The sequence below is a fragment of the Hyperoodon ampullatus genome (genome assembly GCF_949752795.1).
Source record: "Hyperoodon ampullatus genome assembly, chromosome: X".
Lineage (NCBI taxonomy): Eukaryota > Metazoa > Chordata > Mammalia > Artiodactyla > Ziphiidae > Hyperoodon > Hyperoodon ampullatus.
The window spans coordinates 134,444,965-134,465,929 of record NC_136913.1 but is presented as its reverse complement, the minus strand read 5'-3'; positions in this window follow the sequence as shown (position 1 = coordinate 134,465,929).

Here is a 20,965-nt window from a genome sequence, read left to right as displayed (position 1 = left end):
TCAGGTGAGAGTCTCAGCGGTGGGCCTGCTGAACGGAATGGTGGCTCAATGTTTACTTTTAAACGCAGCTCCTTTCTATTCTCATTATTGGCTGTCACCACTTTACATCTCACCAGCAGCTAGAGGGTACACAGTTCTCTAAAACCCCTTCAGCATGTAATGTTTGTAGACTTTTAGTTGATGGTAGTTGACATGTGTGAGTTGAAACCTTTTTGGAGGTTAGATTTGCATGAGTCTAATAATTACTGATGTTGAGCTTTTATCCATTTTCCTCTTTTTTGAAAATGAGTGAATAAAACTTACCCCTCCATACAATCTCCTTGAAAAATTTGAGAGTTTTGAAATTTTTGGGCCATTCCCTACCTCCGCACAATTTTTTAGGGCAGGTGTCCTTTACAGCCCTGAATCCTTGTGAATGTTAAGTGACCATTAGCTATGGGTTTAAAGCCGCTCTTGTGGGAAACGGCCACAAGGCGGCAGCATTTCTACATTTCCAACTCTGGGGTTTTGGGCCACAGAGGTTTCCTGGCAATCGTGTTAGTAAGCTGCGAATTAGAGTGGAATGTGTCAGCGCAAACCCCCAAGAGCTTATATCTCCTAAATTGTTGTTTGTTATTTAAATTTAATTTTTATTAATTATCAGAGCCAATTTCATCAAAATGTAGATTCTCCTAGGTGGACAGTTTCTGGTTCATCCTATCAATGTATCTGTCTATTCCTGTTTGGATCCTTTCCCGTGTGTGTTATTATAGAGTGTTGAGTAGACCTCTCTTCGTATTCCATAGGTATTTTGTGATTATATATTTCCTATGTATTAGTATATGTCTGTTAACCCCCATATCCTAATTCATACATTCCTTACACCTTTCCATTTGGTTAAAGATAATTTGGTTTTCTGAATCTATGTGTGTCCTTCTCTTGGAAATTATTTCATGGGTATCAATTTTTAGGTAACACCTCTAAGTGATGTCGTAGGATGTCGGCCTTTCTGTTTCTTTCTTACTTCAAGTTGGGTGATTATCTCTTGGTCCTTCTATGGTGGTGCCAACGGCACTGTTCCATGCTTTTTCATGGCTAATATTCCATTGTGTACATGGGCGACTTCTTCTTGGTGCATTTTTCTGTTGATGGACATTTTGGTTTCTTCCAGGTCTTGGCTATGGTACATGTTGCTGCAGTGCAGGATTGCCAGCCTGTGTCTTTTTGATTCTGCTCTCTTCAGGTGATAGGCCCATGAGTGGGCCTACCACATCACATGGTAGCTCCATTTTTACCCTTAAACGCACCTCCATTCTGCTCTCACTACTGGCTGTTACCAGGTTACATCTCACCGGCAGCTAAAGGGTACGCAGTTCTCTAAAACCCCTTCAGCATTTATTCTTTGTAGACTTTTTTTGCTGATGATCATCCTGACGGCTGTCAGGTGAACGTTTCTGTACACTGGATTTGCATGGCTTTATTAATTCCTGATGTTCAGCCTTTTTCCATTCCCGATTTTTTAACAAAAAAGAAAGAAAGAAAAAGAACCAGAAGACAAATGTGCATAAGTTATGCCTCTTGAAACTGTCGGTTTGAAATATGGACGCCTTTTGAATTTTTTGGTCGAAATACGACCCCAGGATTGGTTTTCCGGGCAGGTGTGATTTACAGGCCTGCAATTATTTTGAATATCAACTGACCATTGATGCCGGGATGAAAGCTGCTGTTGTGCGAAACGCCCACAAGGTGGCAGCAGTTCTACTTTACCAAATCTGGTTACTAGGGCAACAGAGCCTCAATGGAAGTCGTGTTCTAGGTTTTAATTTAGAATGGAATGTGCCAGGAAAAAGCCCCTTAAGTATATGTCTCCCTACTTCTTGTTCATTTTTTTAATTTAATTTTTATTTTTACCACAGCAAGTTTGATTACAATATTTGGCTTGTTCTAGGTGTGCAAGATGTGGTTCTTGTACACATAAACATATGTCTTTTCTTCCTGCAATCCTTTTCCCACGTACGTTATGACAGAATGTTGAGTAGTCTTCTCTTGGTATTCCGTAGGTGTTTGGTAATTATATATTTCACCTGTGTTTGTATATGTCTGTTAACCCCTATATCCTAATGTATCCAGTCCTCACAAGTTTCCATTGGGGAACCATAAGTTTGTTTAATGAATGTGTGGTTGCCCTTCTCTGTGGAAATATCTTCACTGGTATCAATTTATAGGTAATACCTATAAGTGATATCATACGATATGTGTCTTTCTTTTCCTGACATAGTACAAGTTGTGTGATTACCTCTAGGCTCATCTACAGTGCTGCAAATGGCATCGTGTCCTATTTTTCCTTGGCTAATACTCCATCTGTACATGTACCAGTTCTTCTTTGTCCACTCATCTGTTGATGGACTTTTTGGTTGCTTCCATGACTTGGCTATTGTAATGCTGCGGCAATGCACATTTGCCTGCCTGTGTCTTTCCAATTCTGTCTTCTTAGGTTATAGGCCCAGGAGTGGGCCTGCTGGATCATATGGTAGCAAAATGTTTACCTTTAAAGGCACCTCCATTCTGTTCTCATTAGTGGCTCTTACCAGGTCACGTCCCACTTAACGTTGAGGGTATGCACTTCTGCACAACACCTTCAGCATTTATTGTTTGTAGATTTTTTGCCGATGTTTATTCTGACTAGTGTGAGCTGGTACATGTTTGTGGTAGGATTTGCATGCGTCTCATAATCCATTGAAATTGAGCTTTCTGGCATGTCCTTATTTTCTTCAAACTGTGAGTACAGCTTACCTCTTCAAATTGTTTTCTTGAAGTATGTGTGACATTTAGAAATATTTTGGCCATTACCGCCCTCAAGACATTTTGAGGGCAGGTTTCATTTACAGCCCTCCAGTACTGGTGCATATGAAGTGACCCTTAGCACAGGTTTTAACGCTGCTGTTGCAGGTCATGGACAGAGGGTGGCAGCAGTTCTGCTTTTCCCAAGCTTTTAACTAGGGAAACAGAGTACCTTGCAGTGGTATTCCTCAGTTATAAACTAGAGTGGAATGTGCCTGGATAAACCCCCAAAGCTGATGTTTCTTTACTTATGTTTGTTTTCTAGATTGAATTTACATTTTTTTAATTGGAGTCATATTCCATTGTGTACATGGACCACTTTTTCTTTGTGCATTCCTCTGTTGATGGACATTTTCATAGCTTCCAAGTGTTGGCTATGATAAATATTGCTGGAGTGTAGGATTGCCAGCCTGTGTTTTTTTTTTTTCATTTTGGGCGGTATGTGGGCCACTCACTGCCATGGCCACTCCCATTGCAGAGCACAGGCTCTGGACGCACAGGCCCAGCACCCATAGCTCATGGGACCATCCGCTCCGGGACACGTGTGATTTTCCCGACCCGGGGCATGAACCCGTGTCCCCTGCTTCAGCGGAGGACCCTCAACCACTGCGCCACCAGTGAAGTCCAGCCTGTATGTTTTTGATTCTCATCCTCTCAGGCGATAGGCCCAGCAGTGGGTATGCTTGATTGAATGGTAGCTCAGTATTTACCTTTTCAAGGCACCTCCTTTGTGTTTTCCTTACTGGCTCTTACCATGTCCCACGTTGAACCAAGGCTAGGCATTTCTCCACAACCCCTTCAGCATTTATTGTTTGCAGAATTTTGGGGGATGGCCATTCTGACTGGTGTGAACTGATAGGACTTTTGTAATTTGGATTTGCATGTGTTTAATTATTTCTAAGGTTCATTTTCCCACACCTTTTTAAATTTCTGTTAAAGAAAAAATGAAAAAAACGGAGAATACAATTAACCTCTTGAAATTATCTTCTTGAAAGGTTGCCCTCAAAATTGAATTTTTTGGTCAATATTCGCCCCCAGGATTGTTTTTGAGGGCAGGTGTCATTCACAGGCCTGTAATGAGTGTGAATATTTAGTGACCATTAGCACTGGGTTTAAAGCTGCTGTTGTGGTAAACGGCCACTAGGCGGCAGCATTTCTCCATTCCGAAATCTGCTTACTAGGGAAGCAGAGCCGTTCTGGAATCCCTGTTCCTAGGTTGTAAATTAAAATGGAATGTGCCAGGAGAAACCCCCATAAGTTTATGTTACATTATTTCTTGTTTGTTGTTTTAGTTTTTTAATTGGGGTAATGTTTAGAATATTGTTTGTCCTAGGTGTACACAATCTGGGTCATTTGTGGATAACATATATATATATATATATACTCATGTACAGATCCACTTGCCATGTAAATTATTGCAGAGTGTTCCATAGACCTCCCTTGTTATATGGTCGGGCTTTTGACAATTGTATTTAATAGGTATTTGTACACGTATGGTAACCCTAATCTCTAATTGTTCCATTCCCCCCACCTTTCCTTTTAGATAAGCATAGTTTGTTTTCTAAGTGTGTGTGTGTCATTCTCTGTGCAAATATGTTCATTTGTGTCCGTTGTTAGATAACGCCTATAAGTGATATCATAGGATATGTGTTTTGCTTTCCGACTTACCTCATGTTCTGTGATTATCTCTAGGCTCAACTATGGTGCCTCAAAGAGCAGTGTTTCATTGTTTTCCATGGCTAATATTCCATTGTGTACATGGACCACTTCTTCTTTGTCAACTGATATGGTGATGGACATTTTGGTTGCTTCCGTTTCTTGGCTACTGTGAAAATTCCTGCAGTGCAGCTGTTGAAGCCTGTGCCTTCTCGACTCTGGACTTGTCAGGTGAGAGTCTCAGCGGTGGGCCTGCTGAACGGAATGGTGGCTCAATGTTTACTTTTAAACGCAGCTCCTTTCTATTCTCATTATTGGCTGTCACCACTTTACATCTCACCAGCAGCTAGAGGGTACACAGTTCTCTAAAACCCCTTCAGCATGTAATGTTTGTAGACTTTTAGTTGATGGTAGTTGACATGTGTGAGTTGAAACCTTTTTGGAGGTTAGATTTGCATGAGTCTAATAATTACTGATGTTGAGCTTTTATCCATTTTCCTCTTTTTTGAAAATGAGTGAGTAAAACTTACCCCTCCATACAATCTCCTTGAAAAATTTGAGAGATTTGAAATTTTTTGGCCATTCCCTACCTCCGCACAATTTTTTAGGGCAGGTGTCCTTTACAGCCCTGAATCCTTGTGAATGTAAAGTGACCATTAGATGTGGGTTTAAAGCTGCTCTTGTGGGAAATGGCCACAAGGCGGCAGCATTTCTACATTTCCAACTCTGGGTTTTTGGGCCACAGAGGTTTCCCGGCAATCGTGTTAGTAAGCTGTGAATTAGAGTGGAATGTGCCAGCGCAAACCCCCAAGAGCTTATATCTCCTAAATTGTTGTTTGTTATTTAAATTTAATTTTTATTAATTATCAGAGCCTATTTGATCAAAATGTAGATTCTCCTAGGTGGACAGTTTCTGGTTCATCCTATCAATGTATCTGTCTATTCCTGTTTGGATCCTTTCCCGTGTATGTTATTATAGAGTGTTGAGTAGACCTCTCTTCGTATTCCATAGGTATTTTGTGATTATATATTTCCTATATATTAGTATATGTCTGTTAACCCCCATATCCTAATTCATACATTCCTTACACCTTTCCATTTGGTTAAAGATAATTTGGTTTTCTGAATCTATGTGTGTCCTTCTCTTGGAAATTATTTCATGGGTATCAATTTTTAGGTAACACCTCTAAGTGATGTCGTAGGATGTCGGCCTTTCTGTTTCTTTCTTACTTCAAGTTGGGTGATTATCTCTTGGTCCTTCTATGGTGGTGCCAACGGCACTGTTCCATGCTTTTTCATGGCTAATATTCCATTGTGTACATGGGCGACTTCTTCTTGGTGCATTTTTCTGTTGATGGACATTTTGGTTTCTTCCAGGTCTTGGCTATGGTACATGTTGCTGCAGTGCAGGATTGCCAGCCTGTGTCTTTTTGATTCTGCTCTCTTCAGGTGATAGGCCCATGAGTGGGCCTACCACATCACATGGTAGCTCCATTTTTACCCTTAAACGCACCTCCATTCTGCTCTCACTACTGGCTGTTACCAGGTTACATCTCACCGGCAGCTATAGGGTACGCAGTTCTCTAAAACCCCTTCAGCATTTATACTTTGTAGACTTTTTTTGCTGATGATCATTCTGATGGCTGTCAGGTGAACATTTGTGTACACTGGATTTGCATGGCTTTATTAATTCCTGATGTTCAGCCTTTTTCCATTCCCTTTTTTTTAACAAAAAAGAAAGAAAGAAAAAGAACCAGAAGACAAATGTGCATAAATTATGCCTCTTGAAACTGTCGGTTTGAAATATGGACGCCTTTTGAATTTTTTGGTCAATATACGACCCCAGGATTGGTTTTCCGGGCAGGTGTGATATAAAGGCCTGCAATTATTTTGAATATCAACTGACCATCGATGCTGGGTTGAAAGCTGCTCTTGTGCGAAACGCCCACAAGTTGGCAGCAGTTCTACTTTACCAAATCTGGTTACTAGGGCAACAGAGCCTCACTGGAAGTCGTGTTCTAGGTTGTAATTTAGAATGGAATGTGCCAGGAAAAAGCCCCTTAAGTATATGTCTCCCTACTTCTTGTTCATTTTTTTAATTTAATTTTTATTTTTACCACAGCAAGTTTGATTACAATATTTGGCTTGTTCTAGGTGTGCAAGATGTGGTTCTTGTACACATAAACATATGTCTTTTCTTCCTGCAATCCTTTTCCCACGTACGTTATGACAGAATGTTGAGTAGTCTTCTCTTGGTATTCCGTAGGTGTTTGGTAATTATATATTTCACCTGTGTTTGTATATGTCTGTTAACCCCAATATCCTAATGTATCCAGTCCTCCCAAGTTTCCATTGGGGAACCATAAGTTTGTTTAATGAATGTGTGGTTGCCCTTCTCTGTGGAAATATCTTCACTGGTATCAATTTATAGGTAATACCTATAAGTGATATCATACGATATGTGTCTTTCTTTTCCTGACATAGTACAAGTTGTGTGATTACCTCTAGGCTCATCTACAGTGCTGCAAATGGCATCGTGTCCTATTTTTCCTTGGCTAATACTCCGTCTGTACATGTACCAGTTCTTCTTTGTCCACTCATCTGTTGATGGACTTTTTGGTTGCTTCCATGACTTGGCTATTGTAATGCTGCGGCAATGCACATTTGCCTGCCTGTGTCTTTCCAATTCTGTCTTCTTAGGTTATAGGCCCAGGAGTGGGCCTGCTGGATCATATGGTAGCAAAATGTTTACCTTTAAAGGCACCTCCATTCTGTTCTCATTAGTGGCTCTTACCAGGTCACGTCCCACTTAACGTTGAGGGTATGCACTTCTGCACAACACCTTCAGCATTTATTGTTTGTAGATTTTTTGCCGATGTTTATTCTGACTAGTGTGAGCTGGTACATGTTTGTGGTAGGATTTGCATGCGTCTCATAATCCATTGAAATTGAGCTTTCTGGCATGTCCTTATTTTCTTCAAACTGTGAGTACAGCTTACCTCTTCAAATTGTTTTCTTGAAGTATGTGTGACATTTAGAAATATTTTGGCCATTACCGCCCTCAAGACATTTTGAGGGCAGGTTTCATTTACAGCCCTCCATTACTGGTGCATATGAAGTGACCCTTAGCACAGGTTTTAAAGCTGCTGTTGCAGGTCATGGAAAGAGGGTGGCAGCATTTCTGATTTTCCCAAGCTTTTAACTAGGGAAACAGAGTACCTTGCAGTGGTATTCTTCGGTTATAAACTAGAGTGGAATGTGCCTGGATAAACCCCCAAAAGCTGATGTTTCTTTACTTATGTTTGTTTTCTAGATTGAATTTATATTTTTTTATTGGAGTCATATTCCTTTGTGTACATGGACCACTTTTTCTTTGTGCATTCCTCTGTTGATGGACATTTTCATAGCTTCCAAGTGTTGGCTATGATAAATATTGCTGGAGTGTAGGATTGCCAGCCTGTGTTTTTTTTTTTAATTATTGGCAGTACGTGGGCCACTCACTGCCATGGCCACTCCCATTGCAGAGCACAGGCTCTGGACACACAGGCCCAGGAGCCATAGCTCACAGGACCAGCCGCTCCGGGTCATGTGTGATTTTCCCGAACTGGGGCATGAACCCGTGTCCCCTGCTTCAGCGGAGGACCCTCAACCACTGCGCCACCAGTGAAGTCCAGCCTGTATGTTTTTGATTCTCATCCTCTTAGGCGATAGACCCAGCAGTGGGTATGCTTGATTGAATGGTAGCTCAGTATTTACCTTTTCAAGGCACCTCCTTTGTGTTTTCCTTACTGGCTCTTACCATGTCCCACGTTGAACCAAGGCTAGGCATTTCTCCACAACCCCTTCAGCATTTATTGTTTGCAGAATTTTGGGGGATGGCCATTCTGACTGGTGTGAACTGATAGGACTTTTGTAATTTGGATTTGCATGTGTTTAATTATTTCTAAGGTTCATTTTCCCACACCTTTTTAAATTTCTGTTAAAGAAAAAATGAAAAAAACGGAGAATACAATTAACCTCTTGAAATTATCTTCTTGAAAGGTTGCCCTCAAAATTGAATTTTTTGGTCAATATTCGCCCCCAGGATTGTTTTTGAGGGCAGGTGTCATTCACAGGCCTGTAATGAGTGTGAATATTTAGTGACCATTAGCACTGGGTTTAAAGCTGCTGTTGTGGTAAACGGCCACTAGGCGGCAGCATTTCTCCATTCCGAAATCTGCTTACTAGGGCAGCAGAGCCGTTCTGGAATCCCTGTTCCTAGGTTGTAAATTAAAATGGAATGTGCCAGGAGAAACCCCCATAAGTTTATGTTACATTATTTCTTGTTTGTTGTTTTAGTTTTTTTAATTGGGATAATGTTTAGAATATTGTTTGTCCTAGGTGTACACAATCTGGGTCATTTGTGCATAACATATATATATATATATATATACTCATGTACAGATCCACTTGCCATGTAAATTATTGCAGAGTGTTCCATAGACCTCCCTTGTTATATGGTCGGGCTTTTGACATATGTATTTAATAGGTATTTGTACACGTATGGTAACCCTAATCTCTAATTTTTCCATTCCCCCCACCTTTCCTTTTAGATAAGCATAGTTTGTTTTCTAAGTGTGTGTGTGTCATTCTCTGTGCAAATATGTTCATTTGTGTCAGTTGTTAGATAACGCCTATAAGTGATATCATAGGATATGTGTTTTGCTTTCCGACTTACCTCATGTTCTGTGATTATCTCTAGGCTCAACTATGGTGCCTGAAAGAGCAGTGTTTCATTGTTTTCCATGGCTAATATTCCATTGTGTGCATGGACCACTTCTTCTTTTTCAACTGATATGGTGATGGACATTTTGGTTGCTTCCGTGTCTTGGCTACTGCGAAAATTCCTGCAGTGCAGCTGTTGAAGCCTGTGCCTTCTCGACTCTGGACTTGTCAGGTGAGAGTCTCAGCGGGGGGCCTGCTGAACGGAATGGTGGCTCAATGTTTACTTTTAAACGCAGCTCCTTTCTATTCTCATTATTGGCTGTCACCACTTTACATCTCACCAGCAGCTAGAGGGTACACAGTTCTCTAAAACCCCTTCAGCATGTAATGTTTGTAGACTTTTAGTTGATGGTAGTTGACATGTGTGAGTTGAAACCTTTTTGGCGGTTAGATTTGCATGAGTCTAATAATTACTGATGTTGAGCTTTTATCCATTTTCCTCTTTTTTGAAAATTAGTGAGTAAAACTTACCCCTCCATACAATCTCCTTGAAAAATTTGAGAGTTTTGAAATTTTTTGGCCATTCCCTACCTCCGCACAATTTTTTAGGGCAGGTGTCCTTTACAGCCCTGAATCCTTGTGAATGTTAAGTGACCATTAGATGTGGGTTTAAAGCTGCTCTTGTGGGAAACGGCCACAAGGCGGCAGCATTTCTACATTTCCAACTCTGGGTTTTTGGGCCACAGAGGTTTCCCGGCAATCGTGTTAGTAATCTGTGAATTAGAGTGGAATGTGCCAGCGCAAACCCCCAAGAGCTTATATCTCCTAAATTGTTGTTTGTTATTTAAATTTAATTTTTATTAATTATCAGAGCAAATTTGATCAAAATGTAGATTCTCCTAGGTGGACAGTTTCTGGTTCATCCTATCAATGTATCTGTCTATTCCTGTTTGGATCCTTTCCCGTGTATGTTATTGTAGAGTGTTTAGTAGACCTTTCTTCGTATTCCATAGGTATTTTGTGATTATATATTTCCTATGTATTAGTATATGTCTGTTAACCCCCATAACCAAATTCATACATTCCTTACACCTTTCCATTTGGTTAAAGATAATTTGGTTTTCTGAATCTATGTGTGTCCTTCTCTTGGAAATTATTTCATGGGTATCAATTTTTAGGTAACACCTCTAAGTGATGTCGTAGGATGTCGGCCTTTCTGTTTCTTTCTTACTTCAAGTTGGGTGATTATCTCTTGGTCCTTCTATGGTGGTGCCAACGGCACTGTTCCATGCTTTTTCATGGCTAATATTCCATTGTGTACATGGGCAACTTCTTCTTGGTGCATTTTTCTGTTGATGGACATTTTGGTTTCTTCCAGGTCTTGGCTATGGTACATGTTGCTGCAGTGCAGGATTGCCAGCCTGTGTCTTTTTGATTCTGCTCTCTTCAGGTGATAGGCCCATGAGTGGGCCTACCACATCACATGGTAGCTCCAATTTTACCCTTAAACGCACCTCCATTCTGCTCTCACTACTGGCTGTTACCAGGTTACATCCCACCGGCAGCTAAAGGGTACGCAGTTCTCTAAAACCCCTTCAGCATTTATTCTTTGTAGACGTTTTTTTGCTGATGATCATTCTGACGGCTGTCAGGTGAACGTTTGTGTACACTGGATTTGCATGGCTTTATTAATTCCTGATGTTCAGCCTTTTTCCATTCCCGTTTTTTTAACAAAAAAGAAAGAAAGAAAAAGAAACAGAAGACAAATGTGCATAAATTATGCCTCTTGAAACTGTCAGTTTGAAATATGGACGCCTTTTGAATTTTTTGGTCGATATACGACCCCAGGATTGGTTTTCCGGGCAGGTGTGATTTACAGGCCTGCAATTATTTTGAATATCAACTGACCGTTGATGCTGGGATGAAAGCTGCTGTTGTGCGAAACGCCCACAAGGTGGCAGCAGTTCTACTTTACCAAATCTGGTTACTAGGGCAACAGAGCCTCAATGGAAGTCGTGTTCTAGGTTGTAATTTAGAATGGAACGTGCCAGGAAAAAGCCCCTTAATTATATGTCTCCCTACTTCTTGTTCATTTTTTTAATTTAATTTTTATTTTTACCACAGCAAGTTTGATTACAATATTTGGCTTGTTCTAGGTGTGCAAGATGTGGTTCTTGTACACATAAACATATGTCTTTTCTTCCTGGAATCCTTTTCCCATGTACGTTATGACAGAATGTTGAGTAGTCTTCTCTTGGTATTCCGTAGGTGTTTGGTAATTATATATTTCACCTGTGTTTGTATATGTCTGTTAACCCCAATATCCTAATGTATCCAGTCCTCACAAGTTTCCATTGGGGAACCATAAGTTTGTTTAATGAATGTGTGGTTGCCCTTCTCTGTGGAAATATCTTCACTGGTATCAATTTATAGGTAATACCTAAAAGTGATATCATACGATATGTGTCTTTCTTTTCCTGACATAGTACAAGTTGTGTGATTACCTCTAGGCTCATCTACAGTGCTGCAAATGGCATCGTGTCCTATTTTTCCTTGGCTAATACTCCGTCTGTACATGTACCAGTTCTTCTTTGTCCACTCATCTGTTGATGGACTTTTTGGTTGCTTCCATGACTTGGCTATTGTAATGCTGCGGCAATGCACATTTGCCTGCCTGTGCCTTTCCAATTCTGTCTTCTTAGGTTATAGGCCCAGGAATGGGCCTGCTGGATCATATGGTAGCAAAATGTTTACCTTTAAAGGCACCTCCATTCTGTTCTCATTAGTGGCTCTTACCAGGTTACGTCCCACTTAACGTTGAGGGTATGCACTTCTGCACAACACCTTCAGCATTTATTGTTTGTAGATTTTTTGCCGATGTTTATTCTGACTAGTGTGAGCTGGTACATGTTTGTGGTAGGATTTGCATGCGTGTCATAATCCATTGAAATTGAGCTTTCTGGCATGTCCTTATTTTCTTCAAACTGTGAGTACAGCTTACCTCTTCAAATTGTTTTCTTGAAGTATGTGTGACATTTAGAAATACTTTGGCCATTACCCCCCTCAAGACATTTTGAGGGCAGGTTTCATTTACAGCCCTCCATTACTGGTGCATATGAAGTGACCCTTAGCACAGGTTTTAAAGCTGCTGTTGCAGGTCATGGACAGAGGGTGGCAGCATTTCTGATTTTCCCAAGCTTTTATCTAGGGAAACAGAGTACCTTGCAGTGGTATTCTTCGGTTATAAATTACAGTGGAATGTGCCTGGATAAACCCCCAAAAGCTGATGTTTCTTTACTTATGTTTGTTTTCTAGATTGAATTTATATTTTTTTATTGGAGTCATATTCCATTGTGTACATGGACCACTTTTTCTTTGTGCATTCCTCTGTTGATGGACATTTTCATAGCTTCCAAGTGTTGGCTATGATAAATATTGCTGGAGTGTAGGATTGCCAGCCTGTGTTTTTTTTTTTTTTAATTATTGGCGGTACGTGAGCCACTCACTGCCATTGCCACTGCCATTGCAGAGCACAGGCTCTGGACACACAGGCCCAGGAGCCATAGCTCACGGGACCAGCCGCTCCGGGTCATGTGTGATTTTCCCGAACTGGGGCATGAACCCGTGTCCCCTGCTTCAGCGGAGGACCCTCAACCACTGCGCCACCAGTGAAGTCCAGCCTGTATGTTTTTGATTCTCATCTTCTCAGGCGATAGGCCCAGCAGTGGGTATGCTTGATTGAATGGTAGCTCAGTATTTACCTTTTCAAGGCACCTACTTTGTGTTTTCCTTACTGGCTCTTACCATGTCCCACGTTGAACCAAGGCTAGGCATTTCTCCACAACCCCTTCAGCATTTATTGTTTGCAGAATTTTGGGGGATGGCCATTCTGACTGGTGTGAACTGATAGGACTTTTGTAATTTGGATTTGCATGTGTTTAATTATTTCTAAGGTTCATTTTCCCACACCTTTTTAAATTTCTGTTAAAGAAAAAATGAAAAAAACGGAGAATACAATTAACCTCTTGAAATTATCTTCTTGAAAGGTTGCCCTCAAAATTGAATTTTTTGGTCAATATTCGCCCCCAGGATTTTTTTTGAGGGCAGGTGTCATTCACAGGCCTGTAATGAGTGTGAATATTTAGTGACCATTAGCACTGGGTTTAAAGCTGCTGTTGTGGTAAACGGCCACTAGGCGGCAGCATTTCTCCATTCCCAAATCTGGTTACTAGGGCAGCAGGGCCGTTCTGGAATCCCTGTTCCTAGGTTGTAAATTAAAATGGAATGTGCCAGGAGAAACCCCCATAAGTTTATGTTACATTATTCCTTGTTTGTTGTTTTAGTTTTTTTAATTGGGGTAATGTTTAGAATATTGTTTGTTCTAGGTGTACACAACATGGGTCATTTGTGCATAACATATATATATATATATATATATACTCATGTACAGATCCACTTGCCATGTAAATTATTGCAGAGTGTTCCCTAGACCTCCCTTGTTATATGGTCGGGCTTTTGACATATGTATTTAATAGGTATTTGTACACGTATGGTAACCCTAATCTCTAATTTTTCCATTCCCCCCACCTTTCCTTTTAGATAAGCATAGTTTGTTTTCTAAGTGTGTGTGTGTCATTCTCTGTGCAAATATGTTCATTTGTGTCAGTTGTTAGATAACGCCTATAAGTGATATCATAGGATATGTGTTTTGCTTTCCGACTTACCTCATGTTCTGTGATTATCTCTAGGCTCAACTATGGTGCCTGAAAGAGCAGTGTTTCATTGTTTTCCATGGCTAATATTCCATTGTGTGCATGGACCACTTCTTCTTTTTCAACTGATATGGTGATGGACATTTTGGTTGCTTCCGTGTCTTGGCTACTGCGAAAATTCCTGCAGTGCAGCTGTTGAAGCCTGTGCCTTCTCGACTCTGGACTTGTCAGGTGAGAGTCTCAGCGGGGGGCCTGCTGAACGGAATGGTGGCTCAATGTTTACTTTTAAACGCAGCTCCTTTCTATTCTCATTATTGGCTGTCACCACTTTACATCTCACCAGCAGCTAGAGGGTACACAGTTCTCTAAAACCCCTTCAGCATGTAATGTTTGTAGACTTTTAGTTGATGGTAGTTGACATGTGTGAGTTGAAACCTTTTTGGCGGTTAGATTTGCATGAGTCTAATAATTACTGATGTTGAGCTTTTATCCATTTTCCTCTTTTTTGAAAATTAGTGAGTAAAACTTACCCCTCCATACAATCTCCTTGAAAAATTTGAGAGTTTTGAAATTTTTTGGCCATTCCCTACCTCCGCACAATTTTTTAGGGCAGGTGTCCTTTACAGCCCTGAATCCTTGTGAATGTTAAGTGACCATTAGATGTGGGTTTAAAGCTGCTCTTGTGGGAAACGGCCACAAGGCGGCAGCATTTCTACATTTCCAACTCTGGGTTTTTGGGCCACAGAGGTTTCCCGGCAATCGTGTTAGTAATCTGTGAATTAGAGTGGAATGTGCCAGCGCAAACCCCCAAGAGCTTATATCTCCTAAGTTGTTGTTTGTTATTTAAATTTAATTTTTATTAATTATCAGAGCAAATTTGATCAAAATGTAGATTCTCCTAGGTGGACAGTTTCTGGTTCATCCTATCAATGTATCTGTCTATTCCTGTTTGGATCCTTTCCCGTGTATGTTATTGTAGAGTGTTTAGTAGACCTTTCTTCGTATTCCATAGGTATTTTGTGATTATATATTTCCTATGTATTAGTATATGTCTGTTAACCCCCATAACCAAATTCATACATTCCTTACACCTTTCCATTTGGTTAAAGATAATTTGGTTTTCTGAATCTATGTGTGTCCTTCTCTTGGAAATTATTTCATGGGTATCAATTTTTAGGTAACACCTCTAAGTGATGTCGTAGGATGTCGGCCTTTCTGTTTCTTTCTTACTTCAAGTTGGGTGATTATCTCTTGGTCCTTCTATGGTGGTGCCAACGGCACTGTTCCATGCTTTTTCATGGCTAATATTCCATTGTGTACATGGGCGACTTCTTCTTGGTGCATTTTTCTGTTGATGGACATTTTGGTTTCTTCCAGGTCTTGGCTATGGTACATGTTGCTGCAGTGCAGGATTGCCAGCCTGTGTCTTTTTGATTCTGCTCTCTTCAGGTGATAGGCCCATGAGTGGGCCTACCACATCACATGGTAGCTCCATTTTTACCCTTAAACGCACCTCCATTCTGCTCTCACTACTGGCTGTTACCAGGTTACATCCCACCGGCAGCTAAAGGGTACGCAGTTCTCTAAAACCCCTTCAGCATTTATTCTTTGTAGACGTTTTTTGCTGATGATCATTCTGACGGCTGTCAGGTGAACGTTTGTGTACACTGGATTTGCGTGGCTTTATTAATTCCTGATGTTCAGCCTTTTTCCATTCCCGTTTTTTTAACAAAAAAGAAAGAAAGAAAAAGAAACAGAAGACAAATGTGCATAAATTATGCCTCTTTAAACTGTCGGTTTGAAATACGGACGCCTTTTGAATTTTTTGGTCGATATACCACCCCAGGATTGGTTTTCCGGGCAGGTGTGATTTACAGGCCTGCAATTATTTTGAATATCAACTGACCGTTGATGCTGGGATGAAAGCTGCTGTTGTGCGAAACGCCCACAAGGTGGCAGCAGTTCTACTTTACCAAATCTGGTTACTAGGGCAACAGAGCCTCAATGGAAGTCGTGTACTAAGTTGTAATTTAGAATGGAATGTGCCAGGAAAAAGCCCCTTAAGTATATGTCTCCCTACTTCTTGTTCATTTTTTTAATTTAATTTTTATTTTTACCACAGCAAGTTTGATTACAATATTTGGCTTGTTCTAGCTGTGCAAGATGTGGTTCTTGTACACATAAACATATGTCTTTTCTTCCTGGAATCCTTTTCCCATGTACGTTATGACAGAATGTTGAGTAGTCTTCTCTTGGTATTCCGTAGGTGTTTGGTAATTATATATTTCACCTGTGTTTGTATATGTCTGTTAACCCCAATATCCTAATGTATCCAATCCTCACAAGTTTCCATTGGGGAACCATAAGTTTGTTTAATGAATGTGTGGTTGCCCTTCTCTGTGGAAATATCTTCACTGGTATCAATTTATAGGTAATACCTAAAAGCGATATCATACGATATGTGTCTTTCTTTTCCTGACATAGTACAAGTTGTGTGATTACCTCTAGGCTCATCTACAGTGCTGCAAATGGCATCGTGTCCTATTTTTCCTTGGTTAATACTCCGTCTGTACATGTACCAGTTCTTCTTTGTCCACTCATCTGTTGATGGACTTTTTGGTTGCTTCCATGACTTGGCTATTGTAATGCTGCGACAATGCACATTTGCCTGCCTGTGCCTTTCCAATTCTGTCTTCTTAGTTTATAGGCCCAGGAGTGGGCCTGCTGGATCATATGGTAGCAAAATGTTTACCTTTAAAGGCACCTCCATTCTGTTCTCATTAGTGGCTCTTACCAGGTCACGTCCCACTTAACGTTGAGGGTATGCACTTCTGCACAACACCTTCAGCATTTATTGTTTGTAGATTTTTTGCCGATGTTTATTCTGACTAGTGTGAGCTGGTACATGTTTGTGGTAGGATTTGCATGTGTGTCATAATCCATTGAAATTGAGCTTTCTGGCATGTCCTTATTTTCTTCAAACTGTGAGTACAGCTTACCTCTTCAAATTGTTTTCTTGAAGTATGTGTGACATTTAGAAATATTTTGGCCATTACCCCCCTCAAGACATTTTGAGGGCAGGTTTCATTTACAGCCCTCCATTACTGGTGCATATGAAGTGACCCTTAGCACAGGTTTTCAAGCTGCTGTTGCAGGTCATGGACAGAGGGTGGCAGCATTTCTGATTTTCCCAAGCTTTTAACTAGGGAAACAGAGTACCTTGCAGTGGTATTCTTCGGTTATAAATTAGAGTGGAATGTGCCTGGATAAACCCCCAAAAGCTGATGTTTCTTTACTTATGTTTGTTTTCTAGATTGAATTTATATTTTTTTATTGGAGTCATATTCCATTGTGTACATGGACCACTTTTTCTTTGTGCATTCCTCTGTTGATGGACATTTTCATAGCTTCCAAGTGTTGGCTATGATACATATTGCTGGAGTGTAGGATTGCCAGCCTGTGTTTTTTTTTTTTTAATTATTGGCGGTACGTGGGCCACTCACTGCCATGGCCACTCCCATTGCAGAGCACAGGCTCTGGACGCACAGGCCCAGCAGCCATAGCTCACGGGACCAGACTCTCCGGGGCATGTGTGATTTTCCCAAACCGGGGCGTGAACCCGTGTCCCCTGCTTCAGCGGAGGACCCTCAACCACTGCGCCACCAGTGAAGTCCAGCCTGTATGTTTTTGATTCTCATCCTCTCAGGCGATAGGCCCAGCAGTGGGTATGCTTGATTGAATGGTAGCTCAGTATTTACCTTTTCAAGGCACCTCCTTTGTGTTTTCCTTACTGGCTCTTACCATGTCCCACGTTGAACCAAGGCTAGGTATTTCTCCACAACCCCGTCAGCATTTATTGTTTGCAGAATTTTGGGGATGGCCATTCTGACTGGTGTGAACTGATAGGACTTTTGTAATTTGGATTTGCATGTCTTTAATTATTTCTAACGTTCATTTTCCCACACCTTTTTAAATTTCTGTTAAAGAAAAAATGAAAAAAAACGGAGAATACAATTAACCTCTTGAAATTTTCTTCTTGAAACGTTGCCCTCAAAATTGAATTTTTTGGTCAATATTCGCCCCCAGGATTTTTTTTGAGGGCAGGTGTCATTCACAGGCCTGTAATGAGTGTGAATATTTAGTGACCATTAGCACTGGGTTTAAAGCTGCTGTTGTGGTAAACGGCCACTAGGCGGCAGCATTTCTCCATTCCCAAATCTGCTTACTAGGGCAGCAGAGCCGTTCTGGAATCCCTGTTCCTAGGTTGTAAATTAAAATGGAATGTGCCAGGAGAAACCCCCATAAGTTTATGTTACATTATTTCTTGTTTGTTGTTTTAGTTTTTTTAATTGGGGTAATATTTAGAATATTGTTTGTCCTAGGTGTACACAATCTGGGTCATTTGTGGATAACATATATTTATATATATATATATATATATATTCATGTACAGATCCACTTGCCATGTAAATTATTGCAGAGTGTTCCCTAGACCTCCCTTGTTATATGGTCGGTCTTTTGATATATGTATTTAATAGGTATTTGTACACGTATGGTAACCCTAATCTCTAATTTTTCCATTCCCCCCACCTTTCCTTTTAGATAAGCATAGTTTGTTTTCTAAGTGTGTGTGTGTCATTCTCTGTGCAAATATGTTCATTTGTGTCAGTTGTTAGATAACGCCTATTTGTGATATCATAGGATATGTGTTTTGCTTTCCGACTTACCTCATGTTCTGTGATTATCTCTAGGCTCAACTATGGTGCCTCAAAGAGCAGTGTTTCATTGTTTTCCATGGCCAATATTCCATTGTGTACATGGACCACTTCTTCTTTGTCAACTGATATGGTGATGGACATTTTGGTTGCTTCCGTGTCTTGGCTACTGTGAAAATTCCTGCAGTGCAGCTGTTGAAGCCTGTGCCTTCTCGACTCTGGACTTGTCAGGTGAGAGTCTCAGCGGTGGGCCTGCTGAACGGAATGGTGGCTCAATGTTTACTTTTAAACGCAGCTCCTTTCTATTCTCATTATTGGCTGTCACCACTTTACATCTCACCAGCAGCTAGAGGGTACACAGTTCTCTAAAACCCCTTCAGCATGTAATGTTTGTAGACTTTTAGTTGATGGTAGTAGACATGTGTGAGTTGAAACCTTTTTGGGGGTTAGATTTGCATGAGTCTAATAATTACTGATGTTGAGCTTTTATCCATTTTCCTCTTTTTTGAAAATGAGTGAGTAAAACTTACCCCTCCATACAATCTCCTTGAAAAATTTGAGAGATTTGAAATTTTTTGGCCATTCCCTACCTCCGCACAATTTTTTAGGGCAGGTGTCCTTTACAGCCCTGAATCCTTGTGAATGTAAAGTGACCATCAGATGTGGGTTTAGAGCTGCTCTTGTGGGAAATGGCCACAAGGCGGCAGCATTTCTACATTTCCAACTCTGGGTTTTTGGGCCACAGAGGTTTCCCGGCAATCGTGTTAGTAAGCTGTGAATTAGAGTGGAATGTGCCAGCGCAAACCCCCAAGAGCTTATATCTCCTAAATTGTTGTTTGTTATTTAAATTTAATTTTTATTAATTATCAGAGCAAATTTGATCAAAATGTAGATTCTCCTAGGTGGACAGTTTCTGGTTCATCCTATCAATGTATCTGTCTATTCCTGTTTGGATCCTTTCCCGTGTATGTTATTATAGAGTGTTGAGTAGACCTCTCTTCGTATTCCATAGGTATTTTGTCTTTATATATTTCCTATGTATTAGTATATGTCTGTTAACCCCCATATCCTAATTCATACATTCCTTACACCTTTCCATTTGGTTAAAGATAATTTGATTTTCTGAATCTATGTGTGTCCTTCTCTTGGAAATTATTTCATGGGTATCAATTTTTAGGTAACACCTCTAAGTGATGTCGTAGGATGTCGGCCTTTCTGTTTCTTTCTTACTTCAAGTTGGGTGATTATCTCTTGGTCCTTCTATGGTGGTGCCAACGGCACTGTTCCATGCTTTTTCATGGCTAATATTCCATTGTGTACATGGGCGACTTCTTCTTGGTGCATTTTTCTGTTGATGGACATTTTGGTTTCTTCCAGGTCTTGGCTATGGTACATGTTGCTGCAGTGCAGGATTGCCAGCCTGTGTCTTTTTGATTCTGCTCTCTTCAGGTGATAGGCCCATGAGTGGGCCTACCACATCACATGGTAGCTCCATTTTTACCCTTAAACGCACCTCCATTCTGCTCTCACTACTGGCTGTTACCAGGTTACATCCCACCGGCAGCTAAAGGGTACGCAGTTCTCTAAAACCCCTTCAGCATTTATTCTTTGTAGACGTTTTTTGCTGATGATCATTCTGACGGCTGTCAGGTGAACGTTTGTGTACACTGGATTTGCGTGGCTTTATTAATTCCTGATGTTCAGCCTTTTTCCATTCCCGTTTTTTTAACAAAAAAGAAAGAAAGAAAAAGAAACAGAAGACAAATGTGTATAAATTATGCCTCTTGAAACTGTCGGTTTGAAATATGGACGCCTTTTGAATTTTTTGGTCGATATACGACCCCAGGATTGGTTTTCCGGGCAGGTGTGATTTACAGGCCTGCAATTATTTTGAATATCAACTGACCGTTGATGCTGGGATGAAAGCTGCTGTTGTGCGAAACGCCCACAAGGTGGCAGCAGTTCTACTTTACCAAATCTGGTTACTAGGGCAACAGAGCCTCAATGGAAGTCGTGTTCTAGGTTGTAATTTAGAATGGAATGTGCCAGGAAAAAGCCCCTTAAGTATATGTCTCCCTACTTCTTGTTCATTTTTTTAATTTAATTTTTATTTTTACCACAGCAAGTTTGATTACAATATTTGGCTTGTTCTAGGTGTGCAAGATGTGGTTCTTGTACACATAAACATATGTCTTTTCTTCCTGGAATCCTTTTCCCATGTACGTTATGACAGAATGTTGAGTAGTCTTCTCTTGGTATTCCGTAGGTGTTTGGTAATTATATATTTCACCTGTGTTTGTATATGTCTGTTAACCCCAATATCCTAATGTATCCAGTCCTCACAAGTTTCCATTGGGG